This window comes from Vicugna pacos, chromosome 33 (assembly GCF_048564905.1).
Source record: "Vicugna pacos chromosome 33, VicPac4, whole genome shotgun sequence".
Taxonomy (NCBI): Eukaryota; Metazoa; Chordata; class Mammalia; order Artiodactyla; family Camelidae; genus Vicugna; species Vicugna pacos.
In genome coordinates, this window is record NC_133019.1 from 18,904,990 (window position 1) to 18,930,603 (window position 25,614).

At 37.0% G+C, this 25,614-nt stretch overlaps 1 protein-coding gene and 1 pseudogene across 1 annotated transcript in view; one reads left to right on the plus strand and one right to left on the minus strand.

The window, feature by feature from the left end:
• DDX10 (DEAD-box helicase 10) overlaps nucleotides 1-25,614 on the minus strand; it is a 213,564-nt gene that overhangs the window by 119,093 nt on the left and 68,857 nt on the right. The window lies entirely within an intron of this gene.
• On the plus strand, nucleotides 3,599-4,542 carry LOC102527976 (small ribosomal subunit protein uS5 pseudogene; annotated as a pseudogene).

The window sequence follows — 25,614 nt, forward strand, 5'->3', positions numbered from 1 at the left end:
AGGACTTACACCAGTTGACTTCAAGATTGACTATAAAGCTACAATAATCAAGAGAGTAAGGGATAGACTGGGATTTCAAAATTGTAAAATAGATAAACAAGATTATACTGTATAGCACAGGGAAATATATACAAGATCTTGTGGTAGGTCACAGGGAAAAAAAGTGACAATGAATATATATATGTTCATGTATAACTGAAAAATTGTGCTCTACACTGGAATTTGATACAACATTGTAAAATGAGTATAAATCAATAAAAAAAAGAGTTAAAAAAAAAAAGAGAGAGAGAGACAGTAGAATGCTGGCACAAGGACAGACAAATAATCAAGGGAACAGAACACATACTCCAGAAATATACCCATATGAATACAGTCAACTGATTTTCAAGAAAGGTGCCAAGATAATTCAATGAGAATATGGTCTTTTTAACAAGTGCTGCTGAAGTAACTTGATACCCATATGCAAATAAAGGAACTTTGAAACTTCCCCCACACCGTATACAAAAATAACTCAAAATGCGTTATACCCCTAAATTCAAGAACTAAAAATACAAAGCTTCTGGAAGAAAACACAGAAGAAATTCTTGTGACCTTGTTTAGGCCAATGCTTTTTGGTTTTTGGTTTCTTATATAACACAAAAGAAATAAACCACAAAATAAAAAGTTGATAAACTGGACTTTGACCAAAATTATGAACTTTTGAGATTCAAAGGACACCATCAAGAAAGTGAAAAGACAGCCCATGAAACGGGAGGAAATATTCCCAAACTGCATATCTAATAGGAAAAACATCCTAAATATATAAGGAAAATTAAAACTAAGCGTTAAAGAGACAACCCACTTTTTTTTTTACTTGACAGAAGATTTGACTAGATGCTTTACCAAAGAAAATATACAAATGGCAAACACATGAAGGATGTCCACACCCCTAGTCATTAGGGCTGTGCAAATTAAAACAGCAGTGAGACACCTTTACATCCATGAGAATGGCTGGACTTGGGGGAAAAAGACAGTAATAACAAGAACTAGCAAAAACACAGGGCGACTGAAACTCTCACACACTGCTGGGAAAACTACTTCGGAAAACAGGCAATTTAAAACCTTAAGCATATACTACCACATAATCCAGCAATCTCACACTTCATTATTAAATTCTTCAGTACTTAAGAGAAATGAAAAATGATGTCTACAAAAAGACTTAACACTTGAATATTTATAACAGATACATTTATAATAGCCAAAAACTAGTACAAAAACAAATTTTCCATTTTGGAAAAGGCAAAACTCTAGAAATAGAAACATCAGTGGTTACTAACGAACTGAGGATAGAGACAGGGGACTGAATGCAAAGGTATACAAGTGAACTTTATAAAATGATGTAACTGTTCTATTATGATGGTGTTACTGTGAAAAGACTGCAAATATTTGTCAAAATTCATTGAATTGTATACTGAACATTACTGAAAATTTATGTACCTTATACTTCATCAAAGCTGACTTTAAAAAGAAAAATCTAGTCACTTTAAATACAAGTAATCATTTTTTTTTTCCCCATCATGATTTTCCAATTTAGGCAGGACTTAGCAGGGATGGGTCACCTCTGCTCCACAAAGATCAGCGAAGGGTAGCTTGACTCGGGGCTGGAGGATTCACTTCTAAGATCAGTCACAGGGCAGCAAGCTGGAGTGGGCTAGGGGCTGGGAGCTTAGCAAGGGCCTCAGGGAAGGTTTTGGTGGGCTCTCTCTCACAGCATGGTGACTTCAGTTCCAATAGTGAGTGTCCCAAGAGGTACAAGCAGAAGTCCTTATCACTCTTTATGACCTGGTCCAAGAGGTCACATTAGTGTCTCTTGCATCATAGTCACAAACCTGCCCACAATCTAGTGAAGAAACATAGACCCCACCTCGTGACGGGAGGAGTACCAATGACATATTATAAAGCAGAGTGTGTAAGATGGGAGATATATTTATAACTATCTTGAGGAAGACAGTCTCTACCACATTGGACTTTCATTCTGTAGGTAAGTGGGAGACAGGGCAAAGCCAAAACAACACGACTTCAACTAAATTTTAGGACAGTAACTCCAGAAACACTATTAGGAATAAACTAAAGCAGAGACTGAAAAAGATGTGTGTTGGGGGGGCGGGGGGCTGCCTTTTAAGGTGGTATTTCAAGAGTCAAAAGCAAAAGAGACCGTTAAAGTGGCACAATATCTGTGAGCAAGAGGAAACACACTTGTCAGAGATGCTGTACAAATACAAGTAAAGTGTCTTGGCTGGAAAGTGGCAATGCCATTAAGCAACAACAAGTTTAGGAGGGACAATAAAAAATTCTGTTTTGGCACATGCTGGTGAAGGCAGAATGCATTTGAAAATTAAAAAAAAAAAACAAGGAAGAGAACCACAACAAAGAGCAAATATGTAATAACCCATGAAGAAGGGACTCAATTCTGATTGATCAAGGGCTGGTTAAAATTCTTAGACAAGGCAATAAAGATCACTGCTGTATATTTCTTAAAAGACTGATACTTATCTACATAGCAAATGCCTGAAAGTATGCTTTATTACTCCTGCTTCCTCCCTAGCCAAAGCCTTCTCCTTGTACTAGCTCACTGGGTTAATAAAACTGCCTGTCTGAAGATTTGTCTCTAATTCAAGGTAGAAACAATTTATATAGCTTTTTTAGTGATAATAATGATCACACATGAATTCAAAACATTGCTTGTTTGTTTGTTCCACTTGAGATCTGCAGCATGGCAGGCAGTGTTGGCCGAATTCCTCCCCACCATTCCTTGCTAAAAGAATCCCTGCTTTCTTCAGCTATCAAATGGCCATATGCTTCAGGGGAGCTGGCTCTATAATGCCCATGGTGAATCTTGGTACAACTCTGGTCCCAGTCCTAGCAAACTGCAGGACAGAATCATCTGGAAACTTATAAACAGACCAATGCCTGGACTCCCCTGCTCCCTTGCAGTGATTCTCATTTAATGGTCTAGAGAAATAGTGTCTTTTCATCATTAGGGGACAAGTCTGAGGACAAAAGTCAGCTCAATAGTAACTAAGGTTGCCAGAGCAGACAGATGAATGGAACCTTGATCTTAGAAACACCGTTGAATTAACTGACAGCAGAATGATCTTTCATCCAGGTTTCTCATTACGTAATTAACAATTTTTCTCATTCTTTAAGCCACTTTTGGTTGTGTTTTCTGTTACTTGCAATGAAAAACATCCCACAGGCAATACAAAATTCAGGATAGAAGTTTGGCTTTATAAACAGGAAGCAGAACTTCAGTCTTCTGCTGACAAAGGATAAGCCAATTTCACAGGAGCCAGCAAAGAATGATGTCATTTTACTGTAAATGAAAAGATTCTTTCTGAAACTTATTTGAATATTTGAACAGATTGTGTGCACTCAATTGCATTTTCAAATGACTAGAGTTCTTTGAAACTGAATGATGCAGTAGCATACGACACAACACATTCCTGCACATAAATCTTCCCCAAGCGTTTGAAGAGCCATCCCCCAGATATACCTAGATATAAACAAGGACATTTTCAAAACCCAGAATGAAACAATTTATGGATGACATTTCCTGCTTTGTTCTGCTCATCAATTCAAATTACCTAAACACACTAAAAGCAACGGCCACCAAGCCTATGCTGCTGGCATATTCTCCTCAACCTTGGCTTTGATTTAAGGCACAAGAGGAGAAAGCCCCTCATTTGAAGGATTCTGCATTGCTTCTCTGAGAGAACACATGAGGGTGGATGATGGGAAGGTGCTACAGAAAGGGTTCCACAGAGGCAGAGCCGAGGACAAGAAGTGGGTCCCCATCACCAAGCTGAGCTGCCAGGTCAAGGACGTGAAGATCAAGTCCCTGGAGGAGACCTCTCTTTTCTCCCTACCCTTCACAGAATCTGAGATCCCTGATCTTCTCAGGGGTGTCCCTGAGATTTTGAAGTTACGCCCATACAAAAGCAGACGTGTGCTGGCCAGTGGGCCAGATTTAAGGCATTTGTCGCCATTGAGTTTTTCTACAGAGATGATGGTCCAGGAAGGTACTCACTGCCATCCATGGGGCTATGGTCCTGGCACTCTCCATCACCCCTATGTGGTGAGGCTACGGGGGAACAAGATAGCAAACCCTAACTGTTCCTTGCAAGGTGACTGGCGGCTGTGGCTCTATGCTAGTGTTCCTCATCCTCACCCCCGGGGGCACTGGCATCATCCAGCCCCCATGCACAAGAAGCTCATGTTGATGGCTGGTATTGAGGATGGCTACAATGTTCCCCGGGCAACTTCACCAAAGCCACATTTGATGGCATCTCCAAACCTACAGCTGCACCCCTAAGCCTCTGCAGAGACCACTTTCACCAAGTTCCCCCTTCAGGCATTCACTGACCATCTCCTAAAGATCCACACCAGCGTCTCCCGGCAGAGGACCCAGGATCCAGCTGTGGTCACCACATAGCTTTTATATCAGAAAAGTAAAGTGAATTCAGTCTGTTTTTAAAAAAATAAAGGATGCTATCCCAAAATTTACTTCTGAGTCAATTATTGAAACCTTTTCTCATCTTGTTCTCACGAGAATGAGGACAGCTTATTACTCCCAAAGCTCACCTCTCCTCCACACCCCGGGCTGGGTCCCTCCTACCCACCCAGAAACTACTGCTCTTCACTGACCCCACTGTCTTCAGAAAGGTTCAGGGTTCTTGGTCTTAAGCCTTGAATCATATTCCCAACTCCCAGTTCTTCCATCCAGCGTAAAACTCTGCACCATATATTCCTTTCCCTGCCAGCAACAGCCTCCACTCCTACCCCTGTCTTTCACAGGCAACTGTCTTGAATTGAGGCCATTCATCTCTTCATTTATCAACCCACTTCAATATGGTTTCCACCTCCACTACTTCATTAAATTGCTCTGGGAAAGGTCACCAATTACTGCCTTTCTGCTAAAATTAATGACCCCTTTTGAGTCTTTGTAGTTCTTTCGTGATTAGTTTTAAGTTGCCATTAAAGCCAAACTCTATGTTAGGGAATAGATGTCCAAGATTGATTAAAACTGTCCGTATCTTAAAAAGTTCAGGGTCTAATGGGACAAACAGTCACAGAGACAATTTCAATACCTGGTAAATAAGTTGAATGACAGAAGCCTACACATGATAGAGGGAAATCATATGGAACTGGAGCTAGGAAGTGGTTTCAAAGAAGCAATGAATAATCACTGTTTCACAGGTTCAACAAGAATTCATAATGTTGTAGACATTGAAAAAAGGTATTTCAGACACAGTATATGTGTGTGAAAAATAGAGAAATGACCTAAACTCAGGCCACAGCAGTGAGCAGGAAGGAAGGGATGGATCTAGGAGAAATTAACCTGTCAGGCAGAATTCTTCCTTTCCTGATACTCTCTCTCTGGTTTTCCTTCCATCTTGCTCTTTTGTTGGATTCCTTTTCCATTCCCAAAAGTTTGTCTCTATCCTCCTCATGTTCTAAATGCTCTCAGGAAGATTTGACCCCAGCCTTCAGCTGGTTGGTAGACACTGCAAACTGGGTCACTGTAAAGTTTTCATCTGTAACTATAATGACATACTGATAAAGCAAAAGAATATTCAGATCTTTCCACAGCATTAGCCAAATTAACTGCTTTCATAAAAGTAATGTACAAAATAACATGTGAAAAATAACAGTTACGCAGATCACATGGTGTATGAGTGGCTCAGGTACACTACACCAGATTAACGCAATGAACTGAACAGAAGCGAAAGTCATCCTGGGAAAATCAAATTACAGAATTTGTGATTTAGAAATAGTCTAACTAGTATTTAATTGCAGATGAGGAAAAAACTGACCATACAAATTTTAACCATATCCAGGAAGTTTTTCAAAAATGACTGCAGATGAATTTAATGGGAGAAGAATTCTAGGCTTGTGCTTTCTCTGAAGAATGTGGCTGAGTCCTCTACCTCCAAATTCAAATCTGCAGAATTGCCTGCAAGAATCACAATTCCTAAACAGAAATCTAAGAAAAAAGATGGTTTCTAAGGTAACCAACGCTCATATCCATACCATATACAATCCAGCATATCAAAAGTCATCACCTGAGCTTGTCAGAAATTAATTGGAAGAGCTGGTGTGTTATATTTGTGCCCTGAGGCTGCACCCCTTTAAACAAATGAACTCCATGTTCTGCATTAGCTGAATTTGCCAGTGGCTTTCTCAAGGAGAAAATGCACCTTTGAGAAGGTCAAAGAGGGATATGTGAGAATAATCTCTTCTGATGGCTGTGTTCTTAATGCCCAATGGCCAATGGAAGCAAAATCATTATGAAGTTACAGAAACAACTTTTTAAAACTTTTGCAGAGATACTAAAAATAGAGCAATGCAGTTGTCCTATTCATACTCTCTCGTTAATTTTATTTCTATCAGGAGGGGAAAAAAAAAAGTCTACGAATTATTCATCCAAGAAAGGCAACAATCGGGAGAGATGATTCTTTGGTCTGCAACTTGAACTACACTATCAGAACCTCTGATAACTGCAGCTCAGACTCTCTGCTCCCCTTTTAAAGGAAAGCCATTTCAACTATAAATTGATAGAACATTCTGGAAAACAAAATGGAAACCCTCTTTCTTTTTTTACCCTCTGAGGGCAAGAGAGAAGAGAAAAGGATCAATAGGAATGGAGCTAATCTCCCCAAGCAGCTCAATACCATGAAGGCCATTTGGTATATATCACAAACAATAATGTTATGAAACTGGAATGTTTTTTTCATTCAATCCAATTCCAATAAATGAGCTTGTCTGAAAGTGAATCAGCTGTCACCAACGTTGTAAACTGCATTTTAAATTATTTTCCTTCCTCTTGAGAATTTCATTTAATAGGCTTATGTAAATTAAGTACCTTTAGTTACTGCCCTATCCAAATTTAAAAAGAGAGTAAGTTGTCAATAACAGAAACATTTTGCAACAATATACCCCAGGCATCTACGTTAATAAAATACTTGAACAGAATACTAAGAATATGTTACTTCAATGCATTGTAATAAAACAGCATACCTTGGGACGCAGAGATAAGACAAGTATATTTATGGAAGATGTGGTAAACTGGGAAAATTACAAATCCAATTAGCACTTGATAAAGACCTCCAATACAGAGCTTCTTAGATTATTCAAAGGACAGCTATACTAGAAACAAACTAGATAATACAGTTTGCTGGCCTAAACAAACACACTAGACCTAAACCAAAGCACGGAAGGGGAGAAAAAAAGTGTCCAGAAACCACTCCTGTAAGTCATCTCAAACGGACTTCCTTTTGAGGCACAAAATCAGGAGAACAAGACAGCTATATCTTTGGGAGAGTGATTCAGCATCAAATATGAACATGGTAGTATTACAGTCTATTCTTCCACCTTTAACTTCAGCTACCCTGTCCTGTGATCTGCTATTTGTACTTGACCCCCCTTGTGTCATTAGGTACACAGAAGATCTATTAAAAGAAAGCAATCCAAGTGTAAACTGACGTTTTACTTTTGGAAAGCAGGATTGCAAAACACATCACTAGCTATCATCAAAATCTTCATCTACTCATCTACCACTGAGTAACCTCTCCTTTCCCAGTGCTTCCTCTAAGCCATATAATTTAATGCTCAAGCAACCATGAGGGACAGATTTTCTTACTTTGTCACATAAGATGAAAATAAGGCTCAAACAGGTTAACTTGCCACAGCCTCACAGCTAATAAGTAGTGTAACACAACGTGAACTCACGTCACATCTCCCTCCAAAGACTTTATTTCCTCTAATCTCTTTAACCTAGGAATTCTACTCCAAATTTATCCTGAGTAAATAAATCAACAAAACCAAAATATAGACTTATAAAGATATCTCTGCAGCTTTTCACAGCAAAAATCAGAAACAGCCAAATAGCCAACATTAGAATAGTGCTCCAAAGGAATGAAACACTGTACAACTAATATGAATATCATATATATAATTTTTAAGGAAAAAGAAAACAGTCAAGAATCACTGCTTTATTAAACATACATCTACCCAGCAATTCCATTCCTAGGCATTTACCCAACGGATATGAACACAAATGTCCTTTAAATATTTGTACATGACTGCTCACAACAATTTTATTCACACTAGCCAAAAAGCGGAAATAACCCAAATGTCCATCAACAAGTGAACAGATAAACAAATTGTACTATAGTCACACAATGAAATGTAACTCAGCACTGAAAATGAAACAGCTACACACACATCCAACAACACAAATTTTTTAAACATTATGCTGAACAAAAGAAACCAGGCATAATAGAGTATATACTATATGATTATGTTCATTTGAAGTCCTAAAATGGACAAAGCTAGTAAGTTAGTTGAATGAATAGCAGTAGTTGTGTTGGAAGAGGACAGGGGGCAGGAAAGATCACAAGGGAATCTGCTAAAATCTGTGCCTGTATTGCATATAAACTATACCTGTAAAAACGTAAAATAAAAAAATTTTACAATACTGTACTAAAACTGTAAGTATGCAGGATTATTTATGTTGACAAAATGACAAAAACTGAAACAGAGCATGTGAGTACTTTTAAAATCATGTCAGTTTTTTTGATGTCACAGTTATATATATTTTAAACAGTATTTGGGCAGGGAAGTAATAAAAGGCAATCCATTCCTTGGGACACCTGCTTCATGAGCAAACCAAGATCACTAGGCATTGTTTTGAGATGCTGAGCTAAACTGGAAAACGCAAGTGTTTCCACAATTTGGCTCAGGTTCCAAGGCTTAGCATTCATTTCTCCCCTTTATTCTTTTCAGTTAGCTGGTCATCAATCCCTGAATTAAAAAGACAGTATCTCACTCATTTTTTTGTTCATACATTCACTCAATTGTCAAATGAGCTGTGTGTTTCCCTGTGAAGGTCAAAGCCTTCATAGCATCCATCTGCCAGTGTAACCTGACACATTTAAAAACTGGTATGCCTGGCAAAACCAATTTAAGATTATTAACATTTTTCATTCCCATTTAATTTCCCATGACAACTCACCCTCATATTCACAATGTTTCCTTCATTTCACTAATGAGCTAAAGACAGCTTTCACATTTATTTCAGTTCTTTCAGAATCGGATGCATTTGGCAATACCAACCATATAAATGAGCCAATGTCTAATTCTGAATAAGGTTTTGAAAACATTTCACTGTGCTCTATGTCACTTATCAAGCCACATGGTACTGAGCTCTTTGACTGAAAGCAAACATGTGAGAACAGCTGTAAGAAATGACCGCGGGTCAGCAGGTGCCAGACATGCAGTCATAGAAGTGCAGGTGTCTTCTACTCTGGCAAGTGCGATGCTGATCAGAGAAGGCAGTGACCTCTAACAGTGTGCAATGTGTGATTCTCACTGAAGAGGAGACAATCCAAACACAAATCCTCCCTCAAAACATACCAGGACCAGTACTGAACAACACATTTCACGTGTCTGTATTTTTCTGTAATACAAACTATAAATAGGAAAGCTCACAAATTTTCTTGGCTGAGGGAACAAACACAATGTAAGAAAGACTCTTGGGGGCGTGGGCTTGGGGGTAGTGGGGAAGAATGTGAAATAACAGTTTCTAGTGTAACCAGGCACGGGTTCCAAGAATTGAAGGAAAAGTTCATGCCCCAGGTATAATGCGAGTCTTGGTGGTCAATCAAGGCTGAGATTTCCAGTTACAGGCATCGGAATGAGCGTACCCCTTCTGTTCCCTCCAGAAATGAATTAATTAAAAGACATACAAAATATAAGTATAAACCTCCACAGACCAAGAGAGACAGAAGACAACAGGAGACAGCAGATATTAACAAAATTGTATATTACGTTAAGTGGATGAATGACGGTAAATAACTCAGCAGTGTGAAGAAAAATGCAAACCAAGTGCCGGCACAGGACAGTGCCAACAATACGCCAGACCAGTCACGCTGCCAACAGACAAGTGACTCTCACCCTACCACGTGTGGTAAACTAAGGCAAATCCACTCCCATCTACTGAATTAGAGCATCAATTCCTACCAGATACCACACCTACTAGATACAAATATGACAACACTCTGGATTGTCTCGGGTTGTCAGCAAGTCCCAAGCCAATGAAAAAGACTAGTATTACTAGGTACTTATACAGACTCTCCTTAATTGCTTACACGGGAGTAGTTTGCTTTGGCTGTGGTACTTCTCCATGAGAATACCTTTACTCCATTCACCCACTAAGCAACTGCCCTTGTGTTGCTCTGTAGCTTTGGTACCTTCCCCAACCCAGCATTCTCTCTGCATCTGGGAGCAAGTACTTTCTCCCTCGTCTAATTTAAGCAAAATATCTTCTTTCATGTTTCTCCAGGCCCAATACTCACACTCCCAACTAACAGTTTCAGGGCTGGGTCTCCCTTCTCAGTGCTATGGGCCATTCCAAAACAATTAAATAAAAATATATGATCAGTTTTTAAATATTAGTAAGTTTAAAATTCCTTTTTATAGGCAACTCTAAAATATAAATGAATTACTCTTACTGTATTCTGTCCTCAGTTTGGCTGTAAATAAATTAATGCCAAACCTTTAATATCTAAGGAAATCAGTATTTGTAATTCTGTGGGGATGGAACCAGAGTCCAGGAAAAGACTGAGAGACAAACAGCTAGATAACAAAGTGAAAGATGCATTTGAGTGTGTGTAGCACACCTGTGCACAAAGGTTAGGAAGCACGGAGGAGAGAGAAAAGGCTCACAGATCTCCGAGAGATAATTTGGTAGAAGAATAATAAAACATAAAATGTTTTAAAAACTTAATGGTTCCAAAAGAACCATTATGTAAAGAATGCAGGTGGACAAACAGACTTCGTCAAAAGACAAGACCCCCAACAAAGTGTTGCTGATTTGACAGGTTATATCTCTGAAAGGAACAGCCATTAAGGGGGCAGAAGAGAAAGCTGGGGTTAAGCTGGTTCCTGTCACAAGTAAAAGATCCACCTTCTGGGGAGAGGAGATAAATCATTCTTCCCTGCTCATTGACATTAGTACAATGAGGTTCATCACAGTAAAAATGTTATGATTCAACAGAATTATTATGTGCCAAGGCAATATGCCACAGTTTGCATTAGAGTCAGCAGTGAAAAAGAATTTCATGGCTGCAACATCCTGTGCCCTAAGAGACTCAAAGAAGAAAGTTCATTTTCTCTCTGGATTCTGCAATTAGGTCAGGTATCCTTAGCCTATGGTTCCCAAAGTGTGGTCCACAGACACACACCCCCACCAATACTCTTTCAGGAAGTATGAAAATGTATTTTCATCATACTGTGTTCCACCGTATTGACATTTTCAACTGCCACACAAGAGCAAGAGTGGCTAAAAATGCCAGTGCATTAGCACCAACCAAGGCTTTGGCAACAAACCATACTAGCATCATTGTATTCTCCAGCTCCACACAACTCTCTGTAACAGAAGACGTAAGTTCCACTTACAAATGCCATTTATAAACCAGTAAAAATTACTGATTTTATTAAATCTCAACCCTTAAGTACAAGTGCATTTGTTTCCTGAGGTTGCCACAAATGGTTATTTGGCAGCTTAAAATAGACATTTATTCTCCCAGAGTTCCGGAAGTCAGAAGTCCAAAATCTCAGCAAAGCCACACTCTTTCCGGAGATTCTAGGGAAGAATTCATTCCTTGCCTCTCCCAGTTTCTTCTGGCTCCAGGTGTTCCTTGGCTTGTAGCCACATCACTCTAATCTCTTGCCTGTAAGATCACACACTGCCTCCTCCTCTTCTCCAAATGTTTTGCTTTCTCTTATGTCTGTGTCTCTCTTCCATACAGACACTTATCATTGGATTTAGGCCCCATTTGGAAAATTCCGAGTGATCTCAAGATCTTTAACTTAATTACATTTGCAAAGACCCTTTTTACGACTCAAGTAACGTTCACAGATTCTGGGAATTAGAATGTGGACATATCTTTTGAGGGGACTTCATTCAGCACCTACAACAAATCTTTTTAATATTCTGCATGACCAGATGGGAAGTGAGCATTAAGCACCTCTACTGCATAGTGAAATATGACGGTTATCTTGAGGAAAAGCACTTGTGAGACTGAGCTGCAAACCCAGCTAGACACTGTTTGTATACACATCATTATTCCTTGAAAGAACAACTGACAAACTACAAAATCAGCCTTACAGATAGAAATGTGTCTGTTACTATCAATGGAGACTTGATGTGACTAAGATGCAACCCTCACAGCTAAGTCTTGATGTTTTCCTGTTAAACTGAACATCAGCATCAGATAAGGCCACTGGGACCAAGATGGATCAAAAAACAAAATCATTCTTATGAGCCAGGTGAACCAAAAACCACAAAATGACTAAACGCCCCCTATTCCTGGCTATTTAGATTGCTCCTTCTTTACCAATTAAACCTTTAACTTGAATTTATTCCTGTCTCTTAAATATTAGGCTTCAGATATCCAAGTATAGAATCACCTCTACATCCCCATAGCATCTAATCCAGAGCAAAGTCCCCTTCTTTCAACCCTCTCTTGAATCATCTAACACAAGTCTGTAATAAATCCTTTCCGACAAATTCTTACTGAGACACTCCATGGTTCTCCAGGAAGCATTCTCCCTCGCTGCCACAAGTAATAAGCCCAACTTGTTCAACTACAGGTGAACCTGTAAAGGTTTCTGGTAATGTCTGGCTAGAGGGCATTGAAAATGATTTTTGAATCTTGAGCATTTGCAACATTTCATCAAAAATGAACACAAATTATTTCAAGGAAACCAACTATTTATTGCCACTGATAAAAATCAAACCTTCAAGAGAAAAACAGAGTTTTAGAAAACTTGTATCCACTGTGCACTGGATAGCTTCCCAATACTTAAATATTTCTCTTAATGAGAATGGTGGTGATATGAACAAACTGGGGGGCAAGGACAATACTATAAAATGAAATGGGTCACTACTTGGAAGATCTGCATAACTAAGAAAGCAAGTATTTTTCAAATAAACTAAGTATGAGGTTAGAAAATAATAAATAAATAAAAGGTCTTTTCAGGGTGCAAGATAGATCAACAGATTCTATTGTAACAAAGAACAAAAAGTTCACTGATACGGTTTTATATTCTACATTGCAACTAATCTTCGAGAAACTATCAGTGGTTGAGTTCTAACGTAGCATGAAATTATTTGGTAGAGCTATTCCAACACTCTTCCTCTTCCAAGTACAAATATGTGGGAGGCTAGATTTTCTTCATACGCTTCAATGAAATATGTTGCAAACAAACTGTTAGCCAACAACTTTGTTTTATTTAGCCAGACGTTAAAGAAAATTGCAAAAATATAATAGTGCCACATTCTACTTTTTTTGAAAACAGTTTATTTTACATAAAAAGCACTTATGTTAACATATAAAGAGTGTGCTGTTTTAAATTATTATAAAAATTTCTGTTTTCTTTTTCCCCTTATCTTTTTTTTCTGTTAGTTTCTAATACAGTAAATATCAATAAGCCTCAGAAACAAAAGCTCTTTGGGGCCCTCAATAACGCCTACGACTGTCAAAAGTTCCTGCAACCACAAAGTTTGAGCATCGCTAGCCTAAACCATTCCTACTTTTCAAAACAACCTCATTTTTTTTCTATCCACCAGTTTCAGTAATTTTCTATGACAAAGAAACTATATTCAGATTGTTCAAATCTTACGTCACACAATAAGATGGTATAACACAAGTAAATTACAATTTAATTCCCAATGTTAAAATAAAAGTTTCCAGATCTCAATAATATGACACTAAGGGTGTACAAACATCCCAATTCAGAACAAAGTAAATGAATAACATATCAAAGTTTATTGACATGGTTGGTCTGAGAACTCCAAACCAAGAAATTAACCTAAGACAAGTCTAGGATACCTCAAATGCCAAAACAAAAACAAAACAGATCTGGAGGAACATATCTGCAATCTAGAACACACAGAATTTCCACAGGGGAAGGTAATCTGAAGATCACTTCAGAACACAAAATATAAAACATATACGGAAACAACTAATCAACATAAAAAAGGAAATCCACACATAAAATACAGCAGTTTATATTTCCAAGAAATTTGGATAATAGAATCATGTGATAGAGGCTCAAATAAATAAGTTTAAAATTTATTAAACATATGAGAAGAAACTAAAAACATGAGAGAAGTATATTTTTAAGGCCAGATTTAGGAAAGAATCAAATATAACTTATTGGAATAAAAATGGGCACTGAAATTTAAACCTCAGTGGTTGGGCTAAACAGTAAATTAGATACAGATGAAGGTAGTATTGATGGCTTAGAAGATAAATCTGATGAATTAAACAGAAGGCATCAAAGAGATAAAGGGATGGAAAGTACAAAAAGGAGATTACAAGACATGGAGAACAAAATAAAAAGACAACATGTTAAACTGGAGTTTTGAACAAGAAAATAATGTTGAAAATTTTCCAGTATTGACAAATCCCTCAGATATAGGAGGTATGAATCCCAATCAGTGAACCTACAGAGAAAATCTGAAGAGTCAAACTACTACAGAAGGATGACAATTAGACAAACACTGGCAGCAGCACAAGCTGAAAGGCCATGGGATAATATCCTCAGGCCAACAAGGACAACCATCATATCCAACCAAACTAACACTTAAGTCAAATATTTTCAGGCAAAAATAAAATATTTACTACCATCATGTCCTCACTGAAACAACTACTGAAAGTGGTATTTGGGGAGGAAACTAAACCAAACAGGAGAAAATGGGGCACAAGAAAGACTTCAGCAAGTAAATGTATGTGCAGGTATATTTTCAAATAATAAGCATTGCTAACCCAAGAGGCAGAGTAACAACTGATGTTGGAGGCTTAAAAATATAAGAGACTAAAATACTGAACATTGTAACACTTGGGCTGGAAAAGTGAAGAGAGTTAAAAGTGTTCCAAGGGTCTCATACTGTAAAAAGGAGGGCAGGGAAAACAGTTATCTTTAGACTTGGTCAAATTAAGTATGTGTTTATCAAGGGAAACCAAAAGTTTCAATGTTTAAGATAACTAGGTATATGTAACAAACTGAAATATAATGACAGTGTGCTCAAAGTCAACTAAGTAAGTGTGGATACTGATATAAACTAAACCCGTCTGTGGTTCCACAGACTCCCACTCTTCCTCAGAGTATTTCTTATATTGTACATAACAAGTGTCCACTTGACATATGAGATAATGAGAATGCCAATGTCAATCCATATAGTATTAGAAAGCTTATTTTTTCTCTCAAGATAAATATGTAAATAAAAAAATCTAATGTTTTTTGGTGGAGAGGTAACAGCTCAGTGGTAGAGCTCATACTTAGCATGCACAAGGTCCTGGGTTCAATCCCCAGTATCTCTATTTAAAAAAAAATCTAATATTTTCTTCTTGCATCCCCAATGAATCATCCTGCTCTTTACTTTGCCAAGGAAGAGATTTTTGCCCAGGATTCTATAGCAGGAACAGCTTCCCCAAATAAAATACTCCTTAACATAATAAACCATGAGTTAGTTAGGCAAAGAAGGGGCTAAATGAAGTGTGTTCCAAAGAGACGCAAGAGCATGAGTAAAAGCCAAAGGGATAAAACAGCATGGTTTGTGTAGGAAACCTAAAAATAGTTTGAAATTTGCGGTTCTGAACTGCTAGGGCACAAAGCTCATCTCCCCAGCATTCACTCCTAAACACCAACAAGAGACATCCTTATCTCTGCTGTAGGAGATAAAGCTGCCAATTGATCCCAGTCTAATCTTCTCCACCTTACTCTCCTCACAGTAATCAGTGTCCTAAATTCACCATATGTTATCAGATCTTAGATGCCTAAATTGGAAAGTAGACAGGCTTTTGTTGTTTGGCCCCAAAGGAACATGAAATCTAAGTTCCACTTTATTGCACAAAATGAATTTCCATTGCACTGATGCACTTTTACACTGCCTTTTCTCAGAATGTATCAGTATAAAGCAAGTAATCATAATACTGACTTCCAATAAGCAGTCAGACAATCCCACAGGCTGCCGAAGGCATATACAGACTACTCGTGATGTAGAAGGTGAGGTCTGTATCACTTAGTGCCGAGTAACACTTTCTCTTCCACTCTCCAAAATGAAAGCTAAGACAGCTGGCACCCCAAAAGTAGAAGTAAGATTCTCTTACCCCAACAACCACTTAACAGAAATCAGGCCATTAGCACCCATTATTTAACAAAGAGTTCTCAAAGTAATTAAGTTTTCCATACCTCTGAAGTCAAATTGAAGGTTTTAATCAACAAACAACTCAAATCCTGAAGGTTGCACACCAGCCTAGCCAATTAATTATTCTCTACCAAGCTTCTTCAACTGTATTCAGTTGTTTATTCATGTATTCATTCAGTCAGTTAGTCATTCCATTACTCAATGACTGTTAACTACATACCAGGCATTGGTGTAATTCTGAGTGAATACAAGTAAGAGTCACACCCAAGTTACTATAATGTAAGTTTGTGCCAAATCTAAACAACTGGGATGAGAAAACACACACAGCTTACACAGTAGGTGCTCAAAATATGTCTGTTAATATCAATTATGATCATAAAGATCTAAAATATTACAGTAAGTAGCTTGCAATGGTTTTCAAGCAAGAATGTGCAAGTCATGTGTGTGTAAAGAGCTACTGTTATCTAGATTGATTATGGACTTGAATGAAGTTAGACATTTTTAAAGATCCTACACTATCTTTGTTTCCATTTTAACTGTCATTGTGAAAAGAAATTATATATCAGACATTGTGAAGAATCAGGAATATGTGATATTAGATATATGGTACAAAATATATTAATTTACTTCTCTTTGACAAAGGCTATGCTGGGTTCTTTGAGGGATACAAAGGCAAGCAAGACATAGGTCTCTGCCTTTATAAGCATATAATCTAGTGGAAGAGAAAAAGGGTACAAAAATAACATAAACAAAGGAAAATACAAAAAGAACTGCTGTAAGGGCAGAGGCCCATGGATTATTACAGAGGAAAATATCCACTTCAAAATCATCTTTTAAATAAGGCTTTAAGTAAGTAACCTCAATTAAATTTCAGTAAGGCTTTGCTGAAGTTAAGAATACAACTGTGGCTCACACTGGTCATTAAATTTTGTAGGCACCTATGATTCAGTATTTCAACACATTAAATTTCCTTAATACTTAAATTTCCTTAAAACATGGTCAGATTCATCCGCCATTTAAGGTTCTTCACAGCACCTCCAAATCCAATCTTCTACTTCGTTCAAAACCCTCTCACTGAAATGTTAAGGCAAAATACAAAATTAAATGGTTGCTGAAATGCAGGGTTGACTTTATAGAAAAACTCATCTATTTAGACACAGATCAATAATTATTTCGTGGTGCACATATGAAAAACAAAGTACGTGAGGAAGTGTCAAACATCACGGTTAGTAATATATTTTGCAATGCAAAAGTAAACTAACATCTATTAAATACAGAATGACTCCTGGATTTAATATGAGGTTGTCAAATTGCTCAAACTGCAGTCAAAATATTTTATTTCCTTTAGACAGCTGAAGTGAAACTACGGCTACAAATATTTTTCAGGCCTAATTTAAAGACAGAGCATCTAATTTACTAAAAAACTAATAGCACCTTGTCATCTAGTCCTAAGTAACATTTCTGAAAGAGCTGTAAGTAATTTTCTAAAACTACAGTATACAGAACTTAAATGCTAGTATTTTTCTTACCCATATTCAAATACTGTAATTAACTGTATATAGGTTAAGAATTCAATGAAGGGACAATATGACAATGTAGCAGAAATCTCCTGAAGCAGTCTACTTTCTAAATTCAGCAGCACTACAGCTGTTTTGATACGTCCATTGTTATATTCATTGCCTCAGAGTCTCAGAGTCAAGGTAAAACCCACTTTGAGGAACTGGCAAACTGGCAAAGAATTATAAGCATAGATTTCTCCATCTTGCTTTCAGGTCTATCTAAAAATTTGGCTTTTTTCAGAATATTTTATATTAATTTGAAGGCCAATTAAAATCTTGCATGAAAGTTAGTCAAAGAAATGAAAATAACAACTTAAATTGCAATCCAAGTATATTGTTTTTATTTGCATATCCTGTGTCTGATAGAATGTACTTCTAAAGAACATGCAAATTTTTATTCCAAAGCTAATAGAATGAATATAAATTATCATTTTGTTTTAATTTATACTAGAATCACTGTAAATATGACAGTTCAAAAGTCATTTTATTCAAAAGTCATTTTATCTAAGTACTTATTCATTGTTTATGATCAGTTTCCAAATCCTTATAGACTTTTAAGAGACAAAGTCAAGGAAAACAATGCTAAAAAATGCATTTCCTGCCCCATCTCATTGTATCTCAAATTAAACTTCTTGTTTATTATATTCATAATATCAAGGTAGTACTTCTTTCATTCTTTTCCTAAGCTTTGTTTTGTTTTTGCTGTTTTGCCCTTAGAATGTCCTAATTTACAATGTATGCTTGCAAACATAGTGAAACTGATCTGTGTTACTGTGAAATTTTTTAAAAAACTAACCTCAAGACACTATTTTCTCTCTTCCCTCCCTCACCAAAATGAATTAACAACCCCCATAAACATCTCTCTCGCTCTTCATCTTGTGTTCTACTTGGCTAAACAAAAAATTCCCTGGAAGGGATGACATTCCTTTGATGTTGTATTTGACTATTCCATAAAATTGAAACAGGCAAACTTCATTTTGTAGTACTACTAGGTAAATGCTGAGAAGAGAAAGTGTTTGTTTTTACTATACATACACTTTGAGCAGAATCAAATATTTTCCCTCTCATTTATTCCCTTATATCCTCCATTAAAATAGAACCCACTATCCAATGACTCACAACTCAATTTAAAAATTCAATTTTAAAAGTCCACTAGTCTAACACCAAATGACTTGGTTATATCAAACCACAACTATAAAACATTTCAAAAATACAAAGCTTTTGAGTCCATTTAAAAAGGAAACCAAATAAATTCAACACTGGAAAAAGCATGGTGCTCACCAACACGGTAAATCCTTCATATACATGTGCACTGTCAAGTGTTCAGCAGCCCCCACATCTCTATTTAGTCTTATTTGTTTATTAACACATTGTTTCTGGTAACACAATGCCTCAAGGATACTTTTTAAAAAGTGTTTATGTTAACTATGGATTCTTCCAAAACCAAGTGGAGAGAGACTAGGTTAAAAACAAGCCCAAGCGAGGATGACCTTAGTAAAGGCCTATGACATCAGACATCAGTGCCACCCCCACACACCTCCCATCAGAGGACTATCAACTTCTTCACAGTATTACTGCTACAGTGCAGTCCAGTCTGGCAGCAATGGAACTGGAACCAGAGGAAGAAAAGCACCAGACCCTTCCCTGAACCTGTTAAAAGAGCACCTACTCTGACAGTCATGGCGATTTTTGTCAAGGACTCCCAGCTCCTGCTCTGCAGTGAGGCATGCACTATGGTAAAAGTCTGTCCAGGAATTAATATGTTCAAGAACACAGAGGCAGCAACAAGATAAGAGAGAACAGAATCCATATGTACCACAGCTGCTTTGTGGATATAATTTACTTCTTCGAGGCATGATCCTGAAACTCAAAGATATTCTAATGGGAATCAAATTATTCTATATGCAAGGAAAGAAAGCCAGCAGCATCCATTTTCAACATTTGAAGGAATCACACCAAATTATCACAGTGCTCTAAAAGGGGGCAAAAGGAAAGGAACATTCACTGTCAGACAAATAGACGGTGTTCTTCATGGGGATGTGGAATAAAATGCATGAAATGAGGACAGAAATGCACATAATTTTTGTATATGTGCCCCCAAAATACTGAGACTGCTGATCCAGACATAACTTTGCTCTTCTCTAACTTTAATCGGGATCATTTACTTACCTCCAACAAGATCTGCCTTACCCACACATGAGACCAGGGTAAAGGTATTTTGAGAATCTCTGTCTCGGAGGGCCTTTAATTCATTAGTCAAATTCCCTTAGTCTAGGGGAAAACCTCTAGGTTTGTCCTGCTTTTACAAACTCCTACCTAGGTTGGTTTTCAATCTTTGCTCCCCAGTTATTAAGCCTGGGTTCCTGATCAAGACTGATAAAACCCAATGCCCATATAACTGTGACACCAGCAGTGGAAAAGGATGTGTTTGTTATCCTGTAATCCCTGGTTTGTTTGTGTGCTTGCCTGTTTGTTTTCACAAGCACAGTCTAGATGAAGCACACTGCTCACTTGGCATCACAACCCTGCTAAAGGGGAAAGTAACTCAATGAGGAACCACTACCCATTCTGTTGAGTTTTGTTACCTAAATAGGGACTGCTGACATATTCCCATCTCACTGGTACTCATCTGTCTTATACATTTGAGCATTTCACTCCATAACAAGTTAACTAAACAGAACCATTAGGAATAAGAATACCCCCGAGCATCAGCAATTCAGAGTAAGGAAGAGAGCTAACAGATCGTCTAGTCTAACCATCTCCGCTCTGCTAGGAGAGAAGACAGAAATTAAAAGTCAAATTTAAAATCTTAAATACCAATTTGATCAAGGTCAACAACAAACTAGACTGAAAGTGGTATGTAAATCATACTTTGAGTAGTGTTGCTTTAGAACAAAAGACACTACTTCAGGAATTCCTAGTTTCTTACCCTGCTAGCAAAGTTGTTCTGTAAACACACTACACATTTGAAGAAGTCCCTGTATTTGTCTATGTAGCAATTCTATTCAGAAAATGAAAAGAACTAGATTTAAAGTGAGTAATCCACCCTGGCTTCTAGCATTCACTCCTTTTTCTTCCCTATGTTGCTCACATCTATGTAATAAGATCTAGAATCTTCACCAAAGATCAAGGCAAGCTTGCCAGTTTTCACTGTCAGAATCTACCTCAATTTTTTTTTTAAAAAATTATTCACTCTATGCTATTCTTCCAACTTCCAGCACTTTTTAAAAAACAGATCTTCAAGTATTATTCAGTGACTCTATGAATATATCAACAGCTCTCTTTGAAAGTCAAGCATATAATTTGGTGATGCCAAAATTAACTCTTCATTGTTTTAGGTGGAGGCATGCAGGGAGAGGGGAATGGTACTGGGGAGGATAATGGGGGTGTGAATAGAAATCCATGTATGGCCCATATCTAGAAAATGGCAAGTTCCTGGAATAACGCATTAATCCAAATGCTTAAATAGTTAAGTTTAGTTCAGCTGAAATCAGTTGAGATGGAAATATGTAGTCAATGGAAAGAAATAAGGGTCATAAACCTAGAAGAGAAGCAGGCATTTTTAGACCAGTTTAGCTTTAGACTCACCAGACTGAACTTTTAAAATAAAATTTCTCACCACAATAAATAAAACAATGTATTAAAACTAACTTCCAGAATTGTCCAAATTATTTTTAACATGATTTAAATTTTTTTCACATCTCTTTGACTGTCAAGTTTTCATTGGCAAATTTATCCAAAGTACTAACTTTTCATTTTAAAACTTAGTTTGTATTTACACAACAGCATGCCTTAAAATTGATCCAGGTTCACCAGGATGCCTTGCTGTAGGCCCTAATGGTTTATAACTTTTCTTTAAAATGTATATCTTTAAATTATGTCGTCATTCACAAGGATAATATGGAGAAAAAAATTATGAATTAAGGAGGAAAAAATTATGAATTAAACACCTATAAATTCTTGTTCATTTCTGTTACAATACAGCAATTTATCATCTAATTTATAGTGGTCTAACAACTAAGAGTTTCTTGTTTTCAGACATAGCTGACTGCAACTCACAAAGCAACAGCTGGCTACAAGTAGAGAATTCACTTGTATAGGAGAACAAGTATAGATGTCACTAAGGACTAATAGGAACTAACTGTCGTTTTGATGTATTTGAGCTTGTCCATTTGAATATCTTCTTGCAACTGTTACCGAAGAATTAAATGCCTAAAGACTTTATACAGTAAAAGGCAAAATGTCCCTTGAACTGAACATTTAAGTTAATAACACTGATTTTTATTATGTACTGGATACAAACTTTTTGTTATTATCATAACACTTAAGTTACAATAGAAGTCAACAGGGAAATGTTTTTAAATGCACAAAATGTCCCTTTCTGCAACTTTGGACGAATACGCTGAATTCTTAAATAAGGTCAAATTCTTTGCTCTCCAACAGAAGCTTTATTATGCCCTCTTTAAAGTAATCATGGCAATTCGGAGGGATTTGGGACCGGGAGTTAGGAAAACTACCTCTGATTCACACCTGGTACGCTGTAACATTCATGTTCTCAATACAGAGATTTGATAAATCAATCAGATTTACTAAGTGAATAACTGGCCGTGACTTGCCCATAATTCATTTAAATATATGCAGGCCTTCTTCTAATAATTTAAGAAAATTAGGAACAGCAGGCTTAATCCAAAAGAAGGATTATTGTTCTAGTCTAACTGCCAGAATTGAATTGGAGAAACCCCAGTGAATAATAAACATCAATCATACACACTCTTAATGAGAGCAATAAGTCAAACCTCGATTTTTTCATAGTTTTATTACTACAGAACACACTGCATATATTTATTTAATGATTTACTACAAATTGTATCTTCTTTTCCATTCTCAGTAAATCTGCCATAGTAGTAACATACTGTGCTTCTACAAAATGTATATTCAAATTTCCCACAATACACAACTCTCCACACCACCAGTAAGTTTCACTTCTTATCAAGATACCTCCACTCTCTATGGTGCTTTCTGTTTCTGCACCAAATGGAAGAGGCCACAAGATATACAAGTTGAAGGTAAAACACCACCAGTACGGCTGCTGAAATGTCTTACGAGAATAACAGATCTGGATTTATATTTGACTCTTTCTCTAAAACACGAATCTTCATGACACAGTGGTCCATACATGTTTTCGGAGTTTCCCAATGAACTCAGAAGCAATACATGGTAATCTGATCACTGAGGACGGCAGGGTAACAGGGAAATAGCAGTGTCACCAGCCAGAAGTAACAGCATCTAAATCAAAGAAATGTTATACTAGAGGAGATCGGAAGTCCAAAAACTCTTTAAAAGTTAAAATAAAGAGCCTTTAGAAAGAAAAGTCTGGAATCAAAGAGGACCATAAGGATGACCTTAATCCCAGTGCAGTTACTGCCATGCAAAAGGAACTGCCTCACAGACCACAAAGAAATGGGGAGAAGCTGCCTCTGAACTACTGTTCACCAAAAGGAGAGAAGGAGAAAAACACAAGTACATAATGTAACAATTTTCATAACAGAATCAAAGTGAAGTCAGGCTATACAATATCTCTGCTTTGAGTGTTCAACAGAATTGAGAAGGGGTTCACTGGCTCACTTCTTAAAGGATGTTCATACTGTTGCCACAACAGGGAAAGAGGAAGCAGAAAGCCACAACGAGATCCATGGAGGTCTTATCACACTCCAAAATAAAAGCCATGTCAAGTGATGAGAGTTTGAAAATTGTTTTCTACACCTTGCATTTGTTTCTGTTTTTCTCCAGGCACTAAAAAAGCACTATGCATGAGGGAGGTTTTGTCACACAGTGAGAATGCCAACAGCATGTGGTGAGGCGACTGAATTACTTTATTTTTTCAATCTTCTCTCCCCAAGATTTTTCACATCATTTCAAAGAAGATTTAGGTGAACAGCATTGCCAATCATAGAAAATAACCATCAAAACAACCCATAAGAACGAATTACACGGAAAAGGTAAAATCAAACTTAAAACTCTTTTTTGAGAACAGCGTAAAAGGAGATTTTTTTTCCCATTCCTAAATTCTGGACTTCTGCTTCAATAAATCATTCATCTGTAAGTTAATAGGATACAGTCAGGATAGAATAACCACCTTTTTCTATTACAGGCCCTGAACTTTTTTTTTTTTAGAACAAACAATGCTATGCTATGTTGTACTTTAATAAAAATATCCTAAATCAAATCTGAATATGAACTCATAGTTGTACAAATAAATTTAATACCTGTAATCCTAAAAGGTCAATTTAAAAGCATTCTCATATGAATTAATATGTAAGCTTACAGGAACTTTAACAAGTTTGGGTTTTTTTTTAATACATCAAATGTAATAATCATTTTAAAATTTATTTAAAAATAAAAATAAAAAGTAGGAACATTTTAAAGCCTCTCTATCCTTCCCTGTCTCTCCCTTAGTTTTCACATGTCCACCCACAACCACCTCCACCAGTTCATACTTCAAACGCACCAAGTAATCTAATGAGCCATGCCAATTTCCTGTAGACTTATATTTCATGAAGACACAGAACATATCCCAATTAAAACTCAGTCCAATATACAAAATAATTCTTAAAGCTTAAGCAAAACTTTGGTTAATGATAAGAAAAACCAACCTACACTCATACCACCCAGAAAACACTAACAAAAAGGAAAAGGTAAAAGTGAAAGTTCCAGATTCAAGCAAAGGAAAGAGCAACCAGTAAGAAATGTAAAAAATGTAAGACGATGTACCTGCCACTCATACATCCAAGTTATCTCTAACTCCCACAGTTGGATAATCTTTTTTTTTTTTTTGCAGTGAATCAGGGCAGGCAATTTCTCTAAGTATATCAAAACTATTTCTTTCACAGACAAATTCAGCTACACAGTGAAATGGAAGGAGGCTAAGCAAAACATCCTCCACACAAAATTATCTCCTTTTTTGGCACAGCAAGAATGCCTAGAAAATTCCCTCATTACCTTGTAATTCTGCAATAACACAAATTCCTGATAAAATATGACATCTGGAGTAAGCAGCATCTTAAAACAAAAGTCTTACTGCCACATCCTAATCTGAGCTATTGGAAAACCAAAGTCAGGAGCTACTGTGAGCTCTTACAACCGATGAAGAAGAAAGACGTAGGATTATGAGAATACACCAAGTTCTGCCTACTCTAGTTTTGGAGTCATCAAAGCAGCCCTGGAACTGATGTAGTAAAAAGAGGTCTCAATGAACCATAAGTTGCTGTAAGAATTTACAATGTTGTGTTTTCAGTTCAATGACAATCTAAAACTCTTAGCTTAAATTCTGGATCATCTGGATGATGATCTAGCAACCAAATCTAACATCTGAGTTCAGTGGAGTATTGACAGCCGTACCAGCACCAAGCAGAAATGCCGGGACTGCACCAGCCAAGGTGGAGCGGTCGAGCAGAGCGGGAGGGAGCGCTGACTCATCACACCAGCCCCACAGGACCAGCACGACTAACGCAGAACAGTAGCATTCATCTCATCAAATGAATGCTGTTTATTTGAAGTTCTTTGGTTTTTTAGCTTTGTTTTCTATTTCGTTTTGGTTTTACAGGTGTATGAGAGCTCCAAGTAAAAGGAACTTAGAGTTATTTTAAGTTATATTATAATCAAATAATTTAAGGAAATAATTTTATAGCATCTAAAAAGATAGAGTTAACTATTACTGCATTATTCATTTTTAATTACTCTTATTAACCATCTAATATCAACCTCCAAAAACGCAAGTTAATATGGTTGAGGGAAGAACTA